General features: G+C 48.2%; 1 long non-coding RNA gene across 1 annotated transcript; it reads left to right on the top strand.

Annotated features, from left to right (window-relative positions):
• Nucleotides 1-5,995: 5,995 nt before the first annotated feature.
• LOC118002120 lies at nucleotides 5,996-19,302 on the top strand. The gene is made up of 4 exons (XR_004676947.1): nucleotides 5,996-6,130; nucleotides 12,543-12,742; nucleotides 16,746-16,847; nucleotides 19,155-19,302. It is a non-coding gene; the product is annotated as an uncharacterized LOC118002120 (long non-coding RNA).
• The last annotated feature ends 1,884 nt before the right edge of the window (nucleotides 19,303-21,186 follow it).

The following is a 21,186-nucleotide window of genomic DNA, read 5'->3' on the forward strand; positions in this document are numbered from 1 at the left end:
ACCCTTCTTAATGTATTTCAGATTAAGACTAAAACAGGCCACCTTTTAACTGTTCAACTGAGTACCAAACGGTAGCAGTGAATATTTATCAAACATCAAATAACAACATGATCAGATAACATGCTTACCAGTGAAAATCTAATTTGGAGCATTTCTTAAATTTTATTTGAATTTTTAAGACTCAGACACTGTTGAGAAGTATAGAGGAATATATTGTCAGCATGCAATTGGATTGATTAACGTAGCCCTTTAAGACAACAAATCAAATTAGGACCATCTGAATATCTTTGTAGTAAAGGAAGGATACTTTGAGAAACCGTAGGAAAAGGCAACCCAGCATTTTGCTAAAGAACTTCGGCCCTGGAATCAACTGGCCTGAGTTTGGGTCCCACCTTTATCATTTACTAGCTACGTGATGCCCTAAGCCTCTGCCTTTATCCAGGAAATGGGGAGAGCAGAAGCCTTTTTATAGGGGAATCCTTGGGAGGATTAAATGTGATACCTTTAAAACAAAGTGCTTGGCACACTGCAACTATGTGTTTCAAACATTAGGAAAAAAAGGCTACAAAATGTACAGTCTAGACAAGTAACTGTCTTTTTTATTTTATTTTATTTATTTATTTATTTATTTTTAAAGATTTTATTTATTTATTTGACAGAGAGAGACACAGCGAGAGAGGGAACACAAGCAGGGGGAGTGGGAGAGGGAGAAGCAGGCTCCCCACTGAGCAGAGAGCCCGATGTGGGGCTCGATCCCAGGACCCTGGGATCATGACCTGAGCCGAAGGCAGACGCTTAACGACTGAGCCACCCAGGCGCCCCAGTAATTGTCTTTTTTAAAATTAAAATATATAAAGGTAATGGACTTGGTAGCCTATTTGTGTGTTGACTAACTGGCCGACCCTGTGTTCTTTAGGAGAAGAGTTAAATACATGTTCTACTCATGGATCTGACTCCAGACAGTTGCCCAAATGAGAAGCAACTTGTTGCAAATCAACAACCACATTCCAACTTAGGGCCCCGATGCAGCCATTTGCTTTCTTGGTCCAGTATCTTAGTTCTGGGGCCAGCACCCCCCAGCTGTCAGGCACGGCTACCTGTCGCCAAATTTCAGTTTCATTCCCTCTGAAGAATGATGGCTTATATTCCTGAGATTCCCCCCAGGCAGAGCCCACATTTTCATACCATCCTAACATGCTCTTCAAATTTGGTAAAAATCTACCCAGGTATTTTCACGGGATGTGGTAAAGGCAAACAAAGAAACAGAAACCTCATTTCTTAAAATGAAGTTCATTTATGTTCATTTATGATCCATGTAGTTCAAAAACAGGTTTTATATGATGCAATGTTTGTTTAAAGTACTAACAGTTTTGAGCATGATGATTAGACTCTGGATTTTTTCCATTGACATCTGCATGTCTCAAGCTCTGGGCCAGGCATCTATATAACTGTAGACATTTTCTTCCACCTGAACTGCTACTTCTTACTGTTGGACCTCTAGTCTGTGAAACGCAGTGGCCCAACAGCCTGATATCTCTGCAGATGCAGGATCCCCAGAGCCAAGAATGCAGGCAGAGTGGCCATGTTCTCCTCAAAGGGGCAAGCTCCTTGGGCTCAGTATCGGTACGCATTAGCCTTCCTTCATTCGTGGGGTTCTAAAGCTACTTGGAGTGCAGGGAAGTGCACCGACCATTTGACCATGCCAAGGTTTCCGGGCCCTTCTGGAAGCTGCAGCCACCTCCAACAGAAGACCAGGTCACCAAGGAGCCTTGAAAATAATCCTCTGAAGCCACAATTAGGAGAAAGTTGTCCTCCCACACCTGAAGTCACTGATGGGCTAGGCCAGTCCCTCTTCCATAATCGGGGTAGGATGTGTCCACGGGGCAATCACACATCATGGTGCCAGCACACTCGCTCCTCCTCCTCCAGCCCAGGTATGCGCTGCAGCAGGTGAGGGAAAGTGGCCATCTCGAGGCACCGCCAGCCAAGCTGCTTCGGCGAGGCACTGGGTGATTCGGGTATATTATCTCATTTAATCTACAACAGTCTTTGGGATTAGTCATTTCTCTCCCCCATTTTATAGCTGAGGAAGCTGAGGTTCAAGGAGGTTAAATCGTTTGCCCAAGGTCCTGCAGATCATAAGTAGCAGAGTCCAACCCACGTGTGACCAATACATTCTTTTTTTTTAGATTTTATTTATTTATTTATTTGAGAGAGAGAATGAGAGAGAGAGAGCATGAGAAGGGGGAGGGTCAGAGGGAGAAGCAGACTCCCCACTGAGCAGGGAGCCCGATGCGGGGCTCGATCCCCGGACTCCAGGATCATGACCCGAGCCGAAGGCCGTCGCTTAACCAGCTGAGCCAGCCAGGCGCCCCTGATCAATACATTCCTCCTCAGACCCCTACAGCAAGCAGGAGGGAGTGTGCCCCAACTGCCATCCCCTGATGGCTCCCTGTCAGGGTCCCCGGGACCGGGGCTTTGTTCCAGTGCTGAACGCAGGCTCCCTCTCCCTCTCTCCTCCGCCCCCTCTCCCCAGGGTTGCCAGAGTAATGTGTCTCTTCTGTTCTGCTCTCAGTTTCCTAACTCGGAACGCTGGAGTCCTCTGCTTGGCTCGCATTCATTCTGAGCCGAGAGCTGGCCAGCTCTCAGCAATGCAGGGCCGTCCATCACTCCTGTCTCAGGTTCGCTCCTCGGAGAGCCGGAGCTGACCACAACTGCCTTGGCAGGGTTCCACTGTGAGGGAGTCACAAAACTGGCATTTAAGTCCGGAGCGGAAAAAACACCCCAAGCTTGTTCGTTTTTTCTGACAGGTGCTGGAGCCCATGAAAGGTCAGATTCCAGCTCGCAGTCACATCCTGGCTTAGCCGGCTCCAGCACACAAAGGCCTGTCTGTCTCACCCGAGCGCCGGGAGTGAGGACCCAGGCCAAGGGCTTAAAATGGCCACCTGATGGCCTGCGCCTGCTGATCCGTTCCTTCACGGGCATTGGCCTAAATGAAGCATTGGGAAGCCCAGCTGCCGAGGATGTGTGGAACAGGCGAAATGAAGAAGAATGCAGGCTTTTTTCTGATTTGTAATTGCAAGAGATATTAACCCCCCGGCAGCCCATGAATCCATCCCCTGACATCCAGCCTGCTGTGGCTCATTTGTAAGAGCCCTGGGACGCTTCTGTTTCATGTTCAAAGCCTTGCTGGGCTGGAAAATTGAGTGAGAGCTGTCCCTCCAAGCCCCAGCAAGGATGTTGGGAAAGGAAGGAGTTTGTTCTCTTCCTTGCTGATGTATCAGGGATAGCTCCGAGTTGCGGTGTTATTGGAACAGAGGGTGTGTGTTTAAAATGCACGTAGTGCATGCTTTCAACTGGGAATGTTTGTTTTGTTTTTGTTTTTGTTTTTGTTTTTTTTTAAAGAATTTATTTATTTATTTGACAGAGAGAGACACAGCCTGAGAGGGAACACAAGCAGGGGGAGTGGGAGAGGGAGAAGCAGGCTTCCCGCAGAGCAGGGAGCCCGATGCGGGGCTCGATCCCAGAACCCTGGGATCATGACCTGAGCTGAAGGCAGACGCTTAACCGACTGAGCCACCCAGGCGCCCCTGGGAATGTTTGTTTTTGCAGCCTTTACGAAAACAGCCCCCAATTCAAAATGGCTCCAAGGCCCCACAGTCCTGTATTTTAAGTTCCTCATCAACAGCTGTAGGCTGAGGCTCTTTCACATCTTTAACTTCTTCAAAAGATGGTCACTCTACCTACCGTGCCTCCAGACCTCTCTAGTCATGTGATTCCTTCCCTCCTCCTTCCCCCACCCTCCCCATAACTTTACACCAAACTGTGATGCTGGCGGGGAGCCAAAGGACAGCGGCTACTGCTTATCACCCTGTAGAGGAACATGGGAGATCTTGATTTTATAAGGATTTCATTTGAAAGCTCCTGTTAAATAGCAAGCCCAGACTACCAATAAAATTCTTTTTTTTTTTTTTTTTTTGAGAGAGAGAGAATGAGAGACAGAGAGCATGAGAGGGAGGAGGGTCAGAGGGAGAAGCAGACTCCCTGCCAAGCAGGGAGCCCGATGCGGGACTCGATCCCGGGACTCCAGGATCATGACCTGAGCCGAAGGCAGTTGCTTAACCAACTGAGCCACCCAGGCGCCCTACCAATAAAATTCTTACCAAAAAAAAAAAAAAAAAGATAATAAATCTGCATGTGAAATAAACACAGTTGTTTTGGAATAATTTCTTCCCCAACAGTTGAGAATCTCACCCTAATAAGAAACTTTCTCAGTAAAATAAGCCACACACCAGAAACTGGGGCCCTAGCCTCTCCTAACTGTGCCACGGAGTTGTTCTGGGTCAAAATGTGTTCATACCGAGATGTCAGGGGAGCCCCAGCTTTCTAAGGGGGCAAGAAATGCCATGAGCACCAGCAGGAGGCTGACTGCCAACCTCTTCCTTTGTTTACCCAACTCCCCACGTGTCCTAAATGTGCCCCCAACCCCTAAAAGTCTGGTCTCTGCCACCTCAGCAAGGTTCCATCCCATAAACTCAACCAGTGGTTTGACTCAAAGAACTTTTGTTAGCAGCCTCTGTGAAAAGACAAGATGTCCTTGGGGCCGGTCCCACAGCCACTCTGTAATCTCTCTCTTCGGGAAGCACAAACATAACCCTAATAAACATACTGATGCTCACACCAACAAGATGCACATATTGTGCTAAGCTCTTTCCCAGCATGATCATAGGATTTCCCCACCACTCAGGGAAGTAGGTATGATTCACCCCATTTCATAGAAAAAGAGCCTGAGGCTCAGAAAGGCCCCTTCATGGGGTGGGACCAGCATGCAAACAACATAAATCTGACATCACAGCTTAGCCACCCTGCCGCTGTGCCTCTTCTAACTAGGGATGTTAGGAATAAATAATCCCCAATAATCTTTTCAAGGAGTATAGTATAAAAAACGTTTTGGCCAAAATAACTATCATTTATTGGGCTCTCAGTATGTGCCTGGCACTGCTAGAAGCTTTGTATAAATCTCTCCGAACATTCCTGCAAGGTAGCTAACATGACTCCATGTGATGTCAGTGGCCCGACAGACATGGGAACAAAGCAAAACCCTGAGTTTGATCCTAGAGTAAGAGGACCCTGGCCATGCAGCTGGACTACATACAATATGCATTTGGCAGCGTTCAAACAACGTACTGCTCCATCCTGTTATTTATTATTATTAGAAATAATAAATGGCATTTATTGAGCATAAAGCATGTGCTTTAGGGTTCCCATCCTGGTAGGTTTGTGGTCCCTCTTTAGGGATGTCAGCTTTCCAAAAATGTGATTCTTGTGATTTCCCAGACTGCCTGGGGCTCCGTCGTGTGTGTGTGTGTGTGTGTGTGTGTGTGTGGTGTGTTTGCACACTCCCGCTATGTGTCTGTCACACTGCAGGGAGCTTTTCCTCATTTAAACAGCCAATTAAAACCCACTTTGGCACTTAACGCATGTCACTGCTTCTAGGCACTCAGCTGCCTTCCCAGCAGGCCTTTAATTTGATAAAGAGCTTCTAATAACGACTAACAGAGCCCCGGTAAGTTAATTAAACCTCGTCCTTTATTTTGCTTTCAAGGTGTACCCTCCCCTGTAAAAGGCCCAAGGTTTGTGCTTGCAAATGACTTTAGACAATGTTCCATGCTTCAATGAGAAAAGTATGTCTGTCATGTCCTGGCAAGTTACACTTAAAGTCTCAATTTCAGCATCATGTCAGGCTTTAACGGAGGCCAGAAGCAGATGGAAAAAACCTTTGCACCCAGTTGTATGGAAGCCAGAGTTAGCAATGGAAGATGAGTTTCCTCTGAGAGTATAATGCTGAAAGACGACCTGGCTGTCATACCGAACTCCATTTATCCCATTTCTTTAAAGTAATCTGAGAGTCCAGATGGGTTGTATAAACAGAAGAGGAGGTTCCTGGGAGTTCACTAGCTTAATGAAGCCCGTATGTTTGACTCATGTAATAAGTATTTAATCATGCTGATGAAATTCATTTAAACCTCAGCCACACACGCCGTTGCGAAGCCCCAATAATGCCCTACATCACTCGTGCTGGCGGTGGTGGAGCAAGAGGTGAAACAGAAGGCTGGTGACATTTCACATGGTAAGTGGGCTTTGGAAGAGATAATGAGCCACGAGAAGCTAGCTTGTAGCTTTATTGCCTCTGAGTCTGCCCATGGTGAGGTGCTAAAGGCTGGGTAATAACTCACATAACCCCTCTTCTTAATTTCTGAGTGATCAATGAGAAAAGATACATCACTTGGGAAGCTTTCTGCTGCAAGTAACAGAAACTCCCCAACTCAACCAACGTAAACAATCTGGAAGTTTGCTAAATGCACATAATTAGAAGTTCTGATACACAGTGCTGTCAGACCCAGTTAATTCAGCAGCTTGATCACATCAACCAAAGACCCGAGTCCTTCCCGTCTCCCTTCTGCAATCCGTGGTGTGTTCAGTTGTCCACAGGCTAGCTGCCCCCATGACCTCCATGACGGCTGCCAATGCTACGTCACAGTGGAATGTAAATGACTGCAGTCCATTCACATCCAGTAGAAGGGGAGAAGCCATTTGTTCCTTTGTTAACAAAGAAAACTTTTCTTAAAGTGCCCAATCCCATCCTTAAGATCTTTTGCTCCCAAGCCAATGACTGACATAGGGACAGGATCCCATGATTGATTGACTTAGACTCTTTATCTCTGAGTGGCCAAAGTAGTGCTGGACTGGAGCAGCTCAGGCCAGTCTGCAGGAGCTGACAGCGCACAGCTCTTACCAAAGCCCTCCATTTAGTGACCTCGTGTGGGTATCTTGAAACCAGCCACAATGGGCAGATTTATACCACAGGAATTGGCAGACGCTACATACCAGGCTTTTTTCCTGAAGAGCCAGTTGATACGTATTTACCAGCACATCTCACGGCAACAGGGTCACCTTCCTTAAGGCTGGATGCCAGAACAAAACTGGGGTTCTTTTAGCTGGAAAGAAAAATAGGGACGTGGATGCCAAATGGGCAATCAACATTATCTGAGAAGGGCCCAGTGGCCCACTCGTTCTTTCTAGAAAACACAGCACTTGGAGTCTGAGCAACATTAAAATACCTTGGAGAAGTGTAGGGAGAACTCTAATTGGCTTTCAAAATATCCTAAAAGAACCTGCTTTGGTAGGAAGCACTTATTTTGTTGGCTGGCTTCGTTTTTCTGCCAAAGTTGAAAAGCTTCTCCTAAGAAAGTTCTTGGTGTCCTTTTGTCTGAAATGGTTCTCCACGCATAGCGTGTTCTATGCTCATCCAGGAGAATCTGTGACCACTGCAGTTCCCTGGACAGCTTCCCCAGGAGTCCGGTTCACCAGGTCTGCTGAGGGGACCAGGAAGCTGCACTTTTAGCAGCATCCTCCTCCCCCTCTCAGTGATTCTGATGCAAGTTGTCTGAAAAGGAATTCCATACAGCAAAAGAAAGCCTGCCCTCACACTGGTCTAACTCAGAGGTTGGCCAGCTGGAGCCCACAAGCTAAGACAGATTTTTATATTTTTAAACGGCTTCTAGATCTCAAAAGAAGAATATACTGTTTTGTGATGTTAAAATAATATGAAATGCAAATGTTTTTGGTGTCCACAATCAGGTTTACCTGTAACACAGTCACACATGTGCGTATGTGTTGTCTGTGGCCTCCCTCGAGCTATAATGGCTGAGCTGAGTAGAGCTGCAACACGGATCCCATGGCCCGCAAAGCCTAAAGTATTTACTGTCTGGCCCTTTACAGAAAAGTTTGCCAACCCCTGCTCTAACATATTCCATTCAGTTGAAGAACCAATGGAATGAGAAAGACTTTCCCTATCAGTTCCCTCACGGAGGGATTCCCAATGGGTCAAGTCAAAGCCACCAGCCACATCAGAGCCCTGCTGCCTGGGAATCATTCTGTGGCTCCGTTTCCTTTGGCTCAAAGATGGTGAACAATGGCCAGGTGGCTTTCCCTGTGACTGCTAAAGGGCCCTACATGGTGTGTATAGCAGGTAGCGGAGCTTTCTTAGTAATATGCTCCAATGAATACAAAATCAGTAGACATCATACCATGTCCCATGGTGCCTCTGCCCCAGACACACCATTGTGCTTGCCCATGGTCAGGGTCAGCAGGGAGCAGATACAAACACATATGACGCATGGCCGCTGCCCTCCTGGGACTTACACTTTAGCTGGAAAGAAAATACAGAAAACTTCCAGGCAAGGCAAAAACAGCAGTGCTTCCATTTCATGCTATGGGACTTTTCTCAAACAAAGTCAGAAATGTGTTCAACCATTAGCCACCCTAGGTCAGGGCTCCATGAAATCAACGTCCTCTGTGAGAGAGGGACCCACAAAGGAGAGCTCCCAGAACTGGAGGCCTGCACTGAGGATTCTGGAAAGTTCCACTCAAAGACTCTTTGTTGTCAGAAAGTCCCTGATGAGTAGGACACAGAATGTGAACTCAAGGAAGAAGAGGACTCAAAAGGGGGGCTGAACAGAGACTAAGGAAGAACACATAGAGAAGATGGTATCTGAGAAGATCTTAAAGGGGAGGTCATAGAAGCACCAGACTAAGGATGCAGAAATAAGAATGTATAGGACGACTGAACAGAATGATGTGTCCCCTGGTAAGGCTGGACGAGGGGGATTAGGCTGAGAAGGTAGGTCATGTCATAGTGTAGAAGACCCTTAATGCCAGAATCAGAAATTGGCACTTAATTCCATAGAAAAGGAGGAATCGTTTTTTAATGTACATTGTGCTCTAAAATGTAACATATACAAAAAGGGGCACAAATCACAAGTGAACTTTCACCAAGTGAGAACATCCAGGTAACCAGTAGTTCTATTCCCTGCAGTACCTCGATCTGTGGGAAGTCTCCCCATCCTGGTATATAATTAATCATAACAATGATCATTATGTCTTATATTTATATAGGATGATTTATAAATATATTTACATGCCTTATTTAAGGCCCTCAAATTATGTGATAGATATCGTCACCATCGGCCTCGTATGGCAAAGGCATAAAGCAGTAAGATCACATGAGTATTCAGTAGAAGAATTTGGACTCTTTGTATCCTCACTCCATTAGTGGTACAATCACTAAAATGATGTGGTAGATATATATTTATTCAAATAGAAACATGGTCAAAATATATTACGGAGTTAAAGAAAATAGGCTACCAAACAGCCATATAGAATATTGCTTATGGAAGATCTCACAGGGCAGTAGAACATACCAGAGTCAGACCATCTGCTTTCAAACCCTGGCTCCGACATTTACTGGCTATGTGATTGCTATGGACTGAATATTCTGTGCCCCCAAACTTCATCTGTTGAAGCCCTAATCCCCAGTGCAATGGTATTTGGAGCTGGGCCTCTGGCAGATAATGAGGAGCAGAGGAAGACGTCCCAGCTGGTGGCTGCCCAGCGGCACAGAAGGGCAGGTGGCGTCTCTGCTTCGTCCCCACTCGTATTCTGGGAAATTGATCCCTTTATCTGAATGGCCTGGATTTAACTGTTTGGAATTTTGACTAATTTACCGAGTGTGTCTTAACGATCTGAATTCTGATAACCCTTGGGGAAGGGGCCAGTATAATTCACTTCCTAAGCACAGGAGCGTTGGAGTCATGCGTAGAATTCTTGGCTCCCCCAGTTACAGGTTGTTTGATCTTGAATAATTAAACTCAAAGGAAGCTCAGTCTCATCTACAGAAGTTGAAATAGAACGCATTCCTGACAGGTTGCTGAAAGGATTCAGTGAGATGACATAAGGCACTGCGCGCAGGGCCGGCCAGAAAGTAAGCGCTCCAGAGGGGTAGGCATGCATTAGTAATCACCCACAATAGGGCATCATCCCAAGAGTGGGGACCCCTGAAACAAGCACGCTGGGTGCCTTCCCTACAATCCCCGAGGCCCCCAAAGCACCCAGAGTCTCCAGCCCACATTTGTGCTTAGCTCTGCTGAAGGAAGAGGTGCAGGTAGGCTGGTGGAGGCCATGGAGGCCAGCAGAGACCAGAGCGGGGGCAGCCACACGCCGCAGTCCTGGCCTCCCTGAGACCTGCTGTACCCTGCTGCTGGCTGCCACATTTGGAGCGGGAACTCAGTCAGCCTGGCGTCTGTCAGTTCTCCTCAGCAGAATGCAGGGGGGCTGCTGTGGGTCTTGGTGCAGGATCGCCAACCCTTCCTCCCCCATGCCAGGGCAGGGCAGAGGGGAAGGGGCCTAACCTCATAGGGTGGTGGCTCTTGCTTTTTGCTTGAGATTGTCTGTAGATGCCTGCTTCTACCCGGTAAACACCCAAGCGCCCCCTGTGGGTGTGAGTGAATGCAGGTTCTTTGCCAAGGAACTCTGGCTTCCAAAGCTGGCGATGCCGGGAGGTACTTCCCCACCTCCCTCCTACTCTGTCTTAGTTGTGCCTCTGCCATGTCCCAGACCCTGAGGACACCAACGCCCTGATGCAGCCCCAGAGTAAGGGCGGGGCACCCAAGAACAACAGAGAGGTGAATGCCATTCTCTTCCTCCTTCTTTGACTTCTTGGGGCAAAGGGATGATTCTGAAAAAGCTCAAGGCCCATTCATGGTACGGCCCAAACAGAGTGGGCTCAGGGCACTAGCTCCTTGGGGGTAGCTTTCATGACTGTTCTTCTCTTACGGAAGGAAACCCCAGTCCCCTCAGTTTTCATGCCAAGAAATCAGAGACTTTTGTGTTCTTATAGAAGGAAAAAAGGAGGTAGGAGGATGAGAAGGACAGAGAAAAACTGGACCTCATCGTTTGGAGCCAGGCCCACAATGGATGGAGAGTAGACGCCGGCTGCCAAAGAGGCCGTAGTGCGGGCGCCTGGGTGGCTCAGGTGGTTAAGCGTCTGCCTTCGGCTCAGGTCATGATCCCAGGGTCCTGGGATTGAGTCCCGCATCGGGCTTCCCGCTCCTTGGGAGCCTGCTTCTCCCTCTGTTTCTCTCTGTCTCTCATGAATAAATAAAATAAAAATCTTTAAAAAAAAAAAAAAAAGAGGCCATAGTGCAAGGATGATGACCGGGGCTGTGGCCCAAGTGCGACACAGAGCTGAAAGTAGCAGCAAAACACACGTGGCCACGGACCCGCAGCCACCCGTCCCCCAACAGCAGGGGCCATGGGGAGATGGGCACACCCACAGTGCCTATGCTGGTGTGGAACCCACTTGTCCAGGGAGAAGGAGCAGAAAGAAGAAAAGGAAAAAATGGCTGGCTCACTCTGGATTCATAAATCACTGGAAGGGAGAGACCTTGCCCGGTGAAGTTGGAGACTCTACCTGGCACCGTCCTGAGGGTGAGCCTGGGTGTCATAAATCCCCGTGGCTCTGCCCACCACAGCCCTGCCCACTGGCCCAGGGCAAAGATGATGGTTATTTTGCTGGCTCTGGAGCAGGTGTCTGCCAGTCCATGGACACAAGCCCATTCTGTGTGTTTCCCCTTGAGTGTGATGGGGGTAGAACAGAGTGGGTATCTGTCCCCGGGAACCTGGGAATGTGGCCCGGTGGCCTGGCAGAGCTCGAATGTCCTTGGCCAGCTCTTGGTGAGCAGAGACAGTCAGGAGATGAGTCTCATGATCAGATGACTTAGGCTTGCTGGAGTATTTTCCTCAGATTTTGGAATCATCTGAGGTCACTTGAGCGTCCTTGCCCTCCTTGTTGGGTCCCTCAGGTAGCTCACTGAATTCTGTTTAGCTTGTGTTGAGTGTTTAGCTTGGGTGGGCTTGCCCAGGGGGTGGTTGTCACAGTAGACTTTTATAGTTCACCTCACTGTCGCATCCACCAAGGAGGGGCCATACACAAAAAGGGACCGATTACAGATAGCAGTTGTCTCCCTCCCTACCAGCCCAGCTGAGCTACATGTAGCCCTGCCCCCCACGGCTTCACCACTGTCCGCATCATATCCCTGCTAGTACGCCTGCAGGAGCCCTTCCATCTGGCAAAGTCTTAATAATGCTACGAGGTGTCATCCAAATGCCCCATCTTCTGGGAAGCCTTCCATGACATCTCCCCCACCTCACGCCATCACATGCCAGAAAACCAACGAGAGCCCTTCTTTCTTTCGTTTGCTTCACAAACGATTGTTAAGTCCTACTATGTGCCAGGTGCTGTCAAAAACAAGATGGACCCAGTCTCTGCCTTCATGGAGTTTCGTCTGTTTGGATTAGAGAGATAATAAAATATAACTTAAGATGGTCACACTTAAAAAATGCTTTAAACTGAGAGCAAATGATAACGAGTAAATTTGCTAAGTTAACCCTAGATGGGGCAATGAAGGAAGGCCTCTGTGAGGACAGATATTCAGCAGAAGCTGGAAGACGAGCCCCCAGTGGTACAGTTCAGAGGGGACGATGTGTGCCGAGAGACCACTGAGCGAGAGGACAGAGGGGCTCCTGCAGCTGGAGAGCAGTCAGGCTTAGATCACTCAGGGCCAGCAGCCACGGGAAGGAGTTGGGTGGCCGTCCACACTCAGGATCCTTCAATCATTTGGTATTTTACCCTGTTTCGGCAGGCATTCTGTTACACGGTTCCCACTGATTTACTTCTCTACCTTCCAAGCGGAGTATGAGCCCTTCAAGGGCAAGGCTGTGTTTCGCTTGTGACTGCATCTTTGGCATTGGCCCATTCAGCGTATCGTGGCTGGATGAGATGGGCATTGACCCCTGACCGCCTGAGGAGATTCGTACCTGTCTATTCTCTCCCCTTCCCAAGGTAAGAGAGCAGCTCCGCTTGGACGACCGGGTGGACGCGCCAAGCGGCCGGAGTAACTGACCTAGCCTTTGTCCTGAGATAACCCTGGCACCTGAGACACAAAGGCCACAGGCCTGGAACTGGTGGAGGCTTGGGCTCCTCTCCAGCCGCAGGCAGTGCCAAGGCTTCTCAGCAAGACTGAGCACCTTCTATGGGCTCATCCATGTTTTGAGGGCACGGCAGAAACTCACGATGAGTTTCTGCCCATTGTTTGAGAATTGTTTACATAGAAAAAATCTGGTAAAAACAAATCGGGTAACATATGCTCATCACATTTTTTTTTTAATTTTTTATTTATTTATTTGACAGAGAGAGAGATAGCGAGAGCAGGAACACAAGCAGGGGGAGTGGGAGAGGGAGAAGCAGGCCTCCCGCCCAGCAAGGAGCCCGATGTGGGGCTCGATCCCAGAACCCCGGGATCATGACCCGAGCCGAAGGCAGACGCCTAACGACTGAGCCACCCAGGCGCCCCTCATCGCATGTTTTGATCTGTGGCAAGAAGCACTGACCCTAGGGACACTTTTGGATTTCAGTTTAACCCACAATTCTAGGCCGGGCCCTGCCTTCCGAGAGCTTACAGTCTGGTTAGAAGTAAAGACTTGTAAACAAGTAAATGCTAGAAAGTATTTTAATTGCTCTGATGTAGAACACCAGCTCAGTTTACAGACGAGGTGATCAATTGTAGCTGGGGAGAAAAGGGAGAGCAGGGGACATTGGAAAGGTTTCCATTTGGAGAGAGTGAGTACATGTTGACCAGGCAGATGAGAAAGGGTCTTTCTGGTGGAGGGAGCAGGGTAAGCAAGGGGGGGGGGGGGGGGGGGGGAAGTTCAGAAAGGGTCTACTGCATGAATTGTATGTGTATCTGGCAAGACTCAGTGTCCGATACTGGGGGGATTAGGGGGGTGGGGCAGGTTATGGAGATTTGAGTGCTGGGATGCCGGGCTTAGACGTGATCCTGTGGGCACAGAGCTCCCGTGAAGAGCTTTAAGTGGGACAGAGAGTGTAGAGGTCGTAAAGACTGCTGGGGGTGGCAGTGAGGAGCCTGGAGGAGAGGAGACCAACCCGGGAGGCCAGGGAATCAGGCGAGGCACAGTGAGAGCTGCCACTGGGTGGAAGCCGGGGGCTGAAAGAGAGGGAAGATTCTGTGGAGGAGTTGGAGCCCTTAGAAAGCTGCTTTGGGGATGGAGAAGGGCTTTCACTCTCACGGTTCCCCTCAGGGTGGGTGACGGTAGCAGCATGGAGGGGAGTAGATTGGGCAGGAAATCCATCCCCTTCTGGACAGTTCGAGATTGACATACTCACTACCAGATATATAGCTGGGCAAGGGGGTGCCCCCCCGGCCTTCTCACCTTGGTAGCCCCACTGGAGCCCTTCCTGGGTCACACTGCTTCCCATGAAACGAGGAGAAGTCTGTGGGACCATGGGGACGTGCCCGCCTAGATGCAGAGACGCCTCCTTCTAGACCTGACCCGGGTAACTAGAACCTGGGAATCCCCTGCCCGAATGACCCAGTCTGTGGCCTCTTCCCAGGCCTGTCCACCCCAGGCTGGCTGATGTGCACACTTTAGTCCCAGGCAGTGGCCAAGTGGCCGTTGTTTGGTGCAGCGCACAGACAGAGCTTGGTTGTGGGGTCTTTGCACTTATACATGTGTGTAAGGCCTCTTGGGGTCTGGGACAGGGGAGGGGTTTGGAAGAAAAAACGTCTCCATTTGGCTCCCACAAATATTAGGGACTGACCTAGAGGTAACCTGTAGGGTTACTTGGTGTTCTGAAATCTCCTTTCTAGATTAGTTATAATATCTGCAAGCCCGCCTTACCTCCCACCCCCACCCAAGGTTGGTCCGACTCCTTTCCAGACCCCTCATTATCGTGGTTACCTCTTTTGAATTGACCGTTTTGTGTAACTAGAAATTCAGATCTCTGCTGCATAAACTACAATCAAGGACAACCGGGGAATTCAGATTCAATTATATATAAGAGCCTAAGTCCCCCCCAAACACTGAGGGACGTAGAAGTGACTCAGGAATTAGGGTAGTGGCGGGAGAGAGAGTGCCGACTCGGGGAAGGGTTTGGAGCTCTACAGCCATAATCCAGACGAGAGAGAATGAGCAAAGAACCAAGAGGAAGAGGAGCTGAGTGCATGCATCTCGTATGACTCCAGAAGAGACAAAGACACACCTACATGTCCCGCAGGTACACCAAACACAAAGGGAAGGGAAGGTCCACTTCACTCTCAAGCCCACGGTGCTGACCCTCTGCAGTCTTCCTTTTGTCTCTTGCCTGAACACCTGTGGGTGCTCCTCTCCCTTCCCCTCTGCCCTGATTACAATGAGGTGCCTTCTCCTGGTTGGAGGGTGGGAGCGGGGAGCAACCATCTGGATTATCTTCTCTGCCTGGAGCTCTCTTCAACTCATCAGCTTTTTCATAATCTCATCTGAAAACATATCCTTTTTCATTTGTCTCTTAATTTCTCCCTCCTCCACAAATGTCTTTCTCTCCCTTCCTCTCTCTTTCTCTCTCTCCCCTGATTATTGTTGCTTTATAGAACACTGGGGGATAGATTGCCTGATAAAACATGTCTTGTAAACGCATATGGCCCTGGCTCTGAACTGTCCAGATCTACACCAGCTGTGTGACTTCACAGGTCCAGCTGTTCACTAGCGCACAACCCAGCAGCCTCATGATGTAGGTACCGGCTTAAGAGCTACTCTGTTCATGTCAGGAGCGTCTAGTGCGTGGTTAACCTTGGATCACCGTGATTACTCAGCCCACAGCCCTGGTAGATCACTCAAACCGAGCTTCCTGGCCAGGCAAGCAGGGCCACTGCTCCAGCCCAAGGGGTGGGGGCGGGGTGGCAATAATTCCAGGCCACCGGGAGGGGCCTGACATCGGCATCCCCGGGGTGTTTCATAAGCCCCGACAGCTCCTCAGCGCGGTGTTAGGACAAGTGGGGGCTCCTCTCACTTTACCACCCCGTTGCCTTCCCTGGAAGGGATCACTCTTCCTGCTTCGAGTCTTGTCCCAGACAAAGGAGCGGGGAATGACTGCACGTACCAAGAAAGGTCAAGTCTGGCCTGAAAGAAAAGGTGCACCTTCGGCCTCATTTCGCAAGAGCCCTTTGCAGTTCCTTTGAATTAGTTTGTTTTGTGTTGCCCTCAGGTGGGGAGAGCCCAGGATCACTCTGTCAACAGCTCTATCTATAGCAGGAGCCCCGGCAGGCCCAGCCCTCACCCCAGCCTCTCCACTGGCCTGGCGCTCGCTGACCCTGAGGCTCAGCTGTGGGAATCAATCATCTCCTTCCAGAACTCATCCTTCAGCAGCTGCACGGCCTCGGCTATTTTTACCACCCCAGGAAGCCGGTGGCCAAGGACGTGCTGGGCCACCTTTGCGGGAGGTGTTGCTGTAGAAGGCTGCCGGTTGTCAGGGCAGCTGAGCTTCTGCCTCAAGGTTAAATCCAAAGTGCCTGACCTGGAACAGTAGAGCACTTGATCTTCTTCCCCTCCGCGGCAGTGAAAGCACCCCAGAGGCTTAGGCTGGGGAAGCAGGTGGCCCGAGGAGGGACAGAGCCCAGGGACACCATGGAAGGGCTGGGGGTGGGGGGCAGGGAGGAAAGGAGGGCAGACAAGGGTGTGCATGTGCCCGGGTTTCTCTTACCCAAACAGGGAGATCGGAAATCAGAGCATCTCGGGCAGCTGGCCTCAAGCACCGCTGTGTTCTAGCCCAGGGACACCCATCCTGCTGCCTCCCCATCACCAGCTGACACTTCCAGGACTCTCTCTATGTGCTGGGCCTGGACAGGGCCTGGGGCTCCAGGGTCTGCCCCAGAGTCGTCCAGAGACCAGAGAGGCCAAATCAAACCGAACATCACCCAACCCATGAGGGCCCCTCGCTCCCCCGTCTGCCCATCACCCCAGTTCCTTTGCCCAGCCTGAGTTTATAACTATCTTCCTGCTTTGTTCTCAAGGGAGGAATCTGTGCAGTGTAAGAGCAGGGGATGCAAAGCATTTCATATTTGTAAACGTTCATCCGATACCCTAAACAAGCTCCTTCAGCACAATCCTGTGAGGTAAGTCAGTACTTTTAGTCTGTTTAAAAATAGTCTGATCAGCCAGAGTCTCAGCTGCTTGGGCACATGTGTGCTTTGCTTGCAAAGTGGGAAAAGCAGAACTCACTAACGTCCTGACAGAGCGAAGGGTGGTCGCCTCACATTCCCTAGATGTCTTCCATCTCTGAAAAGGAAAGAAGGGGGTCTGGAAAGGAGAGCTCTGACGTTCTGTGTGTGCCCTCCTGAGGCCTTCAGGAAGGGAGAAAGCAGAGCCCATGAAATGCTCTACTGAAGGGATGGAATGGTGGAAAAGCTGATGCTCTGATCCCTTCCAGGCTCCAATGAGGGAGACAGAAACAAGTGAGGTGGGACCACAGGCCTGGTGCCCCACTGAATGGGGAAGAAGGCCGGTTCCCCTAAGCTACCCTGGTCTGCTGTAGAATAGCTGGGAGGAGCGGCTGAGGGCAGCATATCCAAGACGGAATAAGAGATACCCTAGGGAATGTTACATCTCGAAGAGCAGGAGGCAGGGGGTGAGGGAGGACCTGTGTGGATTACACAAGTCCATGGGCATCCGTGCCTGGGTGGGGCAGCAGGACCAGAGGTCCTGAGAAGTTTGTAGACTACCCCAGGGCTCCGAAGCCCAGCCAGGCCAAGAACTCCCTCAGCGCCCTGGGCTCTCTGTGGCTGTAACTGACCAGATACTTTCCTGCCCTGAAAGAGTCTCCCACAGCCAATGCCAAATTAGCAAATCGTTTAAAGAATAAAGTCACTTGACACGCTCATGTACAGCGGTGTGCAAACTGACATAAGCTTTCTGGAAGACAATTCGGCAACTACTATCGGACCTTAAAAATATTCACGCCCCTTAAGCTAATCATTTCTGCTTTATAAATTTCCCGAAAACAAAGAATGCCCAACAATAGGAGAAAAGTGAAATGAACAACAAAGCATCTATTTAATAATGATACATACTAATGATATGGGAAAGTGCTAAAAATGTAATACTTGATTTAAAAAGGCAGAATGAAGACTAGAGAGAGTATGATCTCACCATTTTTTATTATTATAACAGTGGCTATAAGATTAGAAAGGTCCCTGTTTAAGGAGATTCCTTCATAAGCCACGTGTATTAGAAGGGAGACCTTGAAGGTTGGGTACTGAATACGTGCAAAGTAGCAGAAGAGCTCTGGGGGGCTATGGTGATGACCATGGGGAGAAAGGGGCATGGAACCAAAGGAGGAGCAAGGAGCTGGGGGCATGATTCTGAGACTTCCCAGAGTAAAGCAGCCAGAGATAGTCCACATTGGGGGAGCTGCTTACGAGGCACAAAGATGCCTGGTGTTCCATCTAAAGGTGCCATGGTGGCTGCCATCGACACCTCAACTCTGTACCCACCTGAAATTTTCAGGAAAGTCCACTTCATCAGTAAATGCCTCGTGTGAGTAGACATTTGGGGAAGAAATCCAGAGAAAGACTTAATACCCATCTAAGTTTATGAAATGCAGAACAACACAATTAAAATGGCTGTAGAAATAGATGCTTGTGGGCAGAGTTAATCCAGAGGACATAAGACTCACTGGGATTTCCAGAAACACTGGGGAGAACTTTGGACTTCCGGAGTAAATGCCACAGGGCTGAGCCTCTCCGGAGTACAAGATGCTGGGGAATCTTGCTAATATCACACGTGCATGTATACACACACACACGCGCACACACGCATGCACGCACGCTCGCACGCACATGCACAGAGCACTGAAAGAAGCAATACCAAGATTTCTACAATGGTTACTTGGGTAGTGGGTCTATGATGATATTTATTTTCCTCTTTATACAGCTTAGAAATTTCCACCTCAAATAATAAACAGACTTTTTATATTTTTCAAAAAAACAACAAATACAAATAAAAAGCACAGCCATTCCATGTGGCGTCTGGAGTGTTTGTGTTTGTCTATGTGTGGATGAGAAGCCTGGTGGGCCCAGATCCCACCATCTATGCTGACTCTTCATGTAACCTGGTGCAGCACTGGGGGCCAGGGGCCCTGCCCACACACAGACCACATGAAACCCCCAAGCTGGAGCTCTGGGACATTTTGGTCTCTCCTGCAGCCTAGAGGGTCCTACAGCTCACAGTGGGTCTGTGAACGGGAACCTATTTGCCTGCAAACTGAGGCACAATTACATTTGGAAAAATATAATCAACCACTGTCTCCTGGTTTCTCTGCCTTCCATTGATCTCTGTTTAGGTGTGTCTTCTAAAAGCTTGCAAGTAAAATATCATTCCACACTGATTTTCATCTTCAAATATCTTTCCTCTCCTTATGATAGAGCAGAAGCCGACACTGCTGGATTTGTTCTCTTTTCTCTGTTCTTTCATTGAAGAGAAATTCTGCACATAGTCAAGAGAGACGAAAAGAAAGCCAACCCCCTTCACAGAACTAGAAAAAATAATACTAAAATTTGTATGGAACCACAAAAACCCTGAATACTCAAAGCAATCTTGAGAAAGAAAAACAAAGCTTGTATCACAATCCCCGATTTCAAGATCTACGACAAAGCTACAGTAATCAAAATAGTAAGGTACTAGCACAAAAATAGACACACAGATCAGTGGAACAGAATAGAGAGCCCAGAAATAAGCTCATGCTTATGTGGTCAATGTACAACAAAGGAGGCAAGCATATACAATGTGAGAAAGAATGGTCTCTTCAATAAATGGTGTTGGGGAAACAGGAAAGCTACATGCAAAAAAATGAAACTGGACCAGATTCTTACACCATACACAAAAATAAACTCAAAATAGATTAAAGACCTAAATGTGAGACCTGAAATCATAAAACTTCTGGAAGAAAACAGGCAGTCATTTGACACGGGCCTTCGCAACATTTTTCTAGATAACGTCTCCACAAGCAAGGGAAACAAAAGCAAAAATAGACTATTGAGACTGCACTAAAATGAAAGGCTTTTGCACAGCAAAGGAAACCATCAACAAAATTAAAAGGCAACCCACTGAAAGAAAAAAGATTTTTGTAAATGACATAGCTAATAAACAGTTAAATCCAAAATACATAAAGTACTTACACGACTCAACACCAAAAAACACAAACAATCCAATTAAAAAACGGGCAGAAGACATAGACGTTATTCTGAAGAAGACATGGAGATGGCAAATAGACACATGAAAAGATGCTCAGCATCCCTCATCATGAAGGAAATGCAAATCAAACCACAATGAGATATGACCTTACAACTGTCAGAATGGCTAGAATCAAAAAAGACAGAAAACACCAAGTGTTGGTGAGGATGTGGAGAAAAAAGAATCCTGGTGTACTGTTAGAGAGAATATAAATTGGTGCAGCCACTGTGGAAAACAGTATGGAGGTTCCTCAAAATGTTAAAAATAGAAATGCCATATGATCCAATAATTCCACTACTGGGTATTTACCCAAAGAAAATGAAAACACTAATTTGAAAAGATATATGCACCCTTATGTTTATTGTAGCATTATTTATAATAGCCAAGATATGGAAGCAACCCAAGGGTCCATTGATAGATGAATGGATAAATAAGATGTGGGGGGTGTGTATGTATACATACATATACACACAATGGAATATTAGTCAACCATAAAAAAGAGTGAGATCATAGGGCGCCTGGGTGGCTCAGTTGGTTCAGCATTTGCCTTTGGCTCAGGTCATGATCCCAGGGTCCTGGGTTCAAGTCCTGAATCAGACTCCCTGCTCAGCGGGGAGTCTGCTTCTCCCTCTGCCTGCTGCTCCCCCTGCTTGTGCTTGCTCTCTCTCTCTCTCACAAATAAATAAAATCTTTTAAAAAAATGGGATCTTACCATTTGTGACAACATATATGGACCTAGAAGGTATTATGCCAGGTGAAATAAGTCAGGAAACGACAAATACCATATGATTATATGTAGAATCTAAAAAACAAAACAAGGGGGGCCTGGGCTCAGTTGTTAAGCATCTGCCTTCGACTCAGGTCATGATCCCAGGGTCCTGGGATCGAGCCCCGCATCAGGCTCCCTGCTCAGCGAGGAGCCTGCTCCTCCCTCTCCCACTCCCCCTGCTTGTGTTCCCTCTCTCGCTTTGTCTCTCTCTGTCAAATAAATAAATAAAATCTTAAAAAAATAAAAAACAAAACAAATGAATCAACAAAAAGCAGAGTCAGACCCATAAGTAAAGAGAACAAACTGATGGCGGCCAGAGGGGAAGGGGATGGGGATGGGGAAAATGGGTGAAGGGGAGTGGGAGATACAGATTTGCAGTTATGGAATGAATAAGTGATGGGGATGAAAGGTACAACATAAGGAATACAGTCAGTGGTGTTGTAATAGTGCTGTAT

Source organism: Mirounga leonina, unplaced genomic scaffold (assembly GCF_011800145.1).
Source record: "Mirounga leonina isolate KUSES-001 unplaced genomic scaffold, KU_Mleo_1.0 Mir_82, whole genome shotgun sequence".
Taxonomy (NCBI): Eukaryota; Metazoa; Chordata; class Mammalia; order Carnivora; family Phocidae; genus Mirounga; species Mirounga leonina.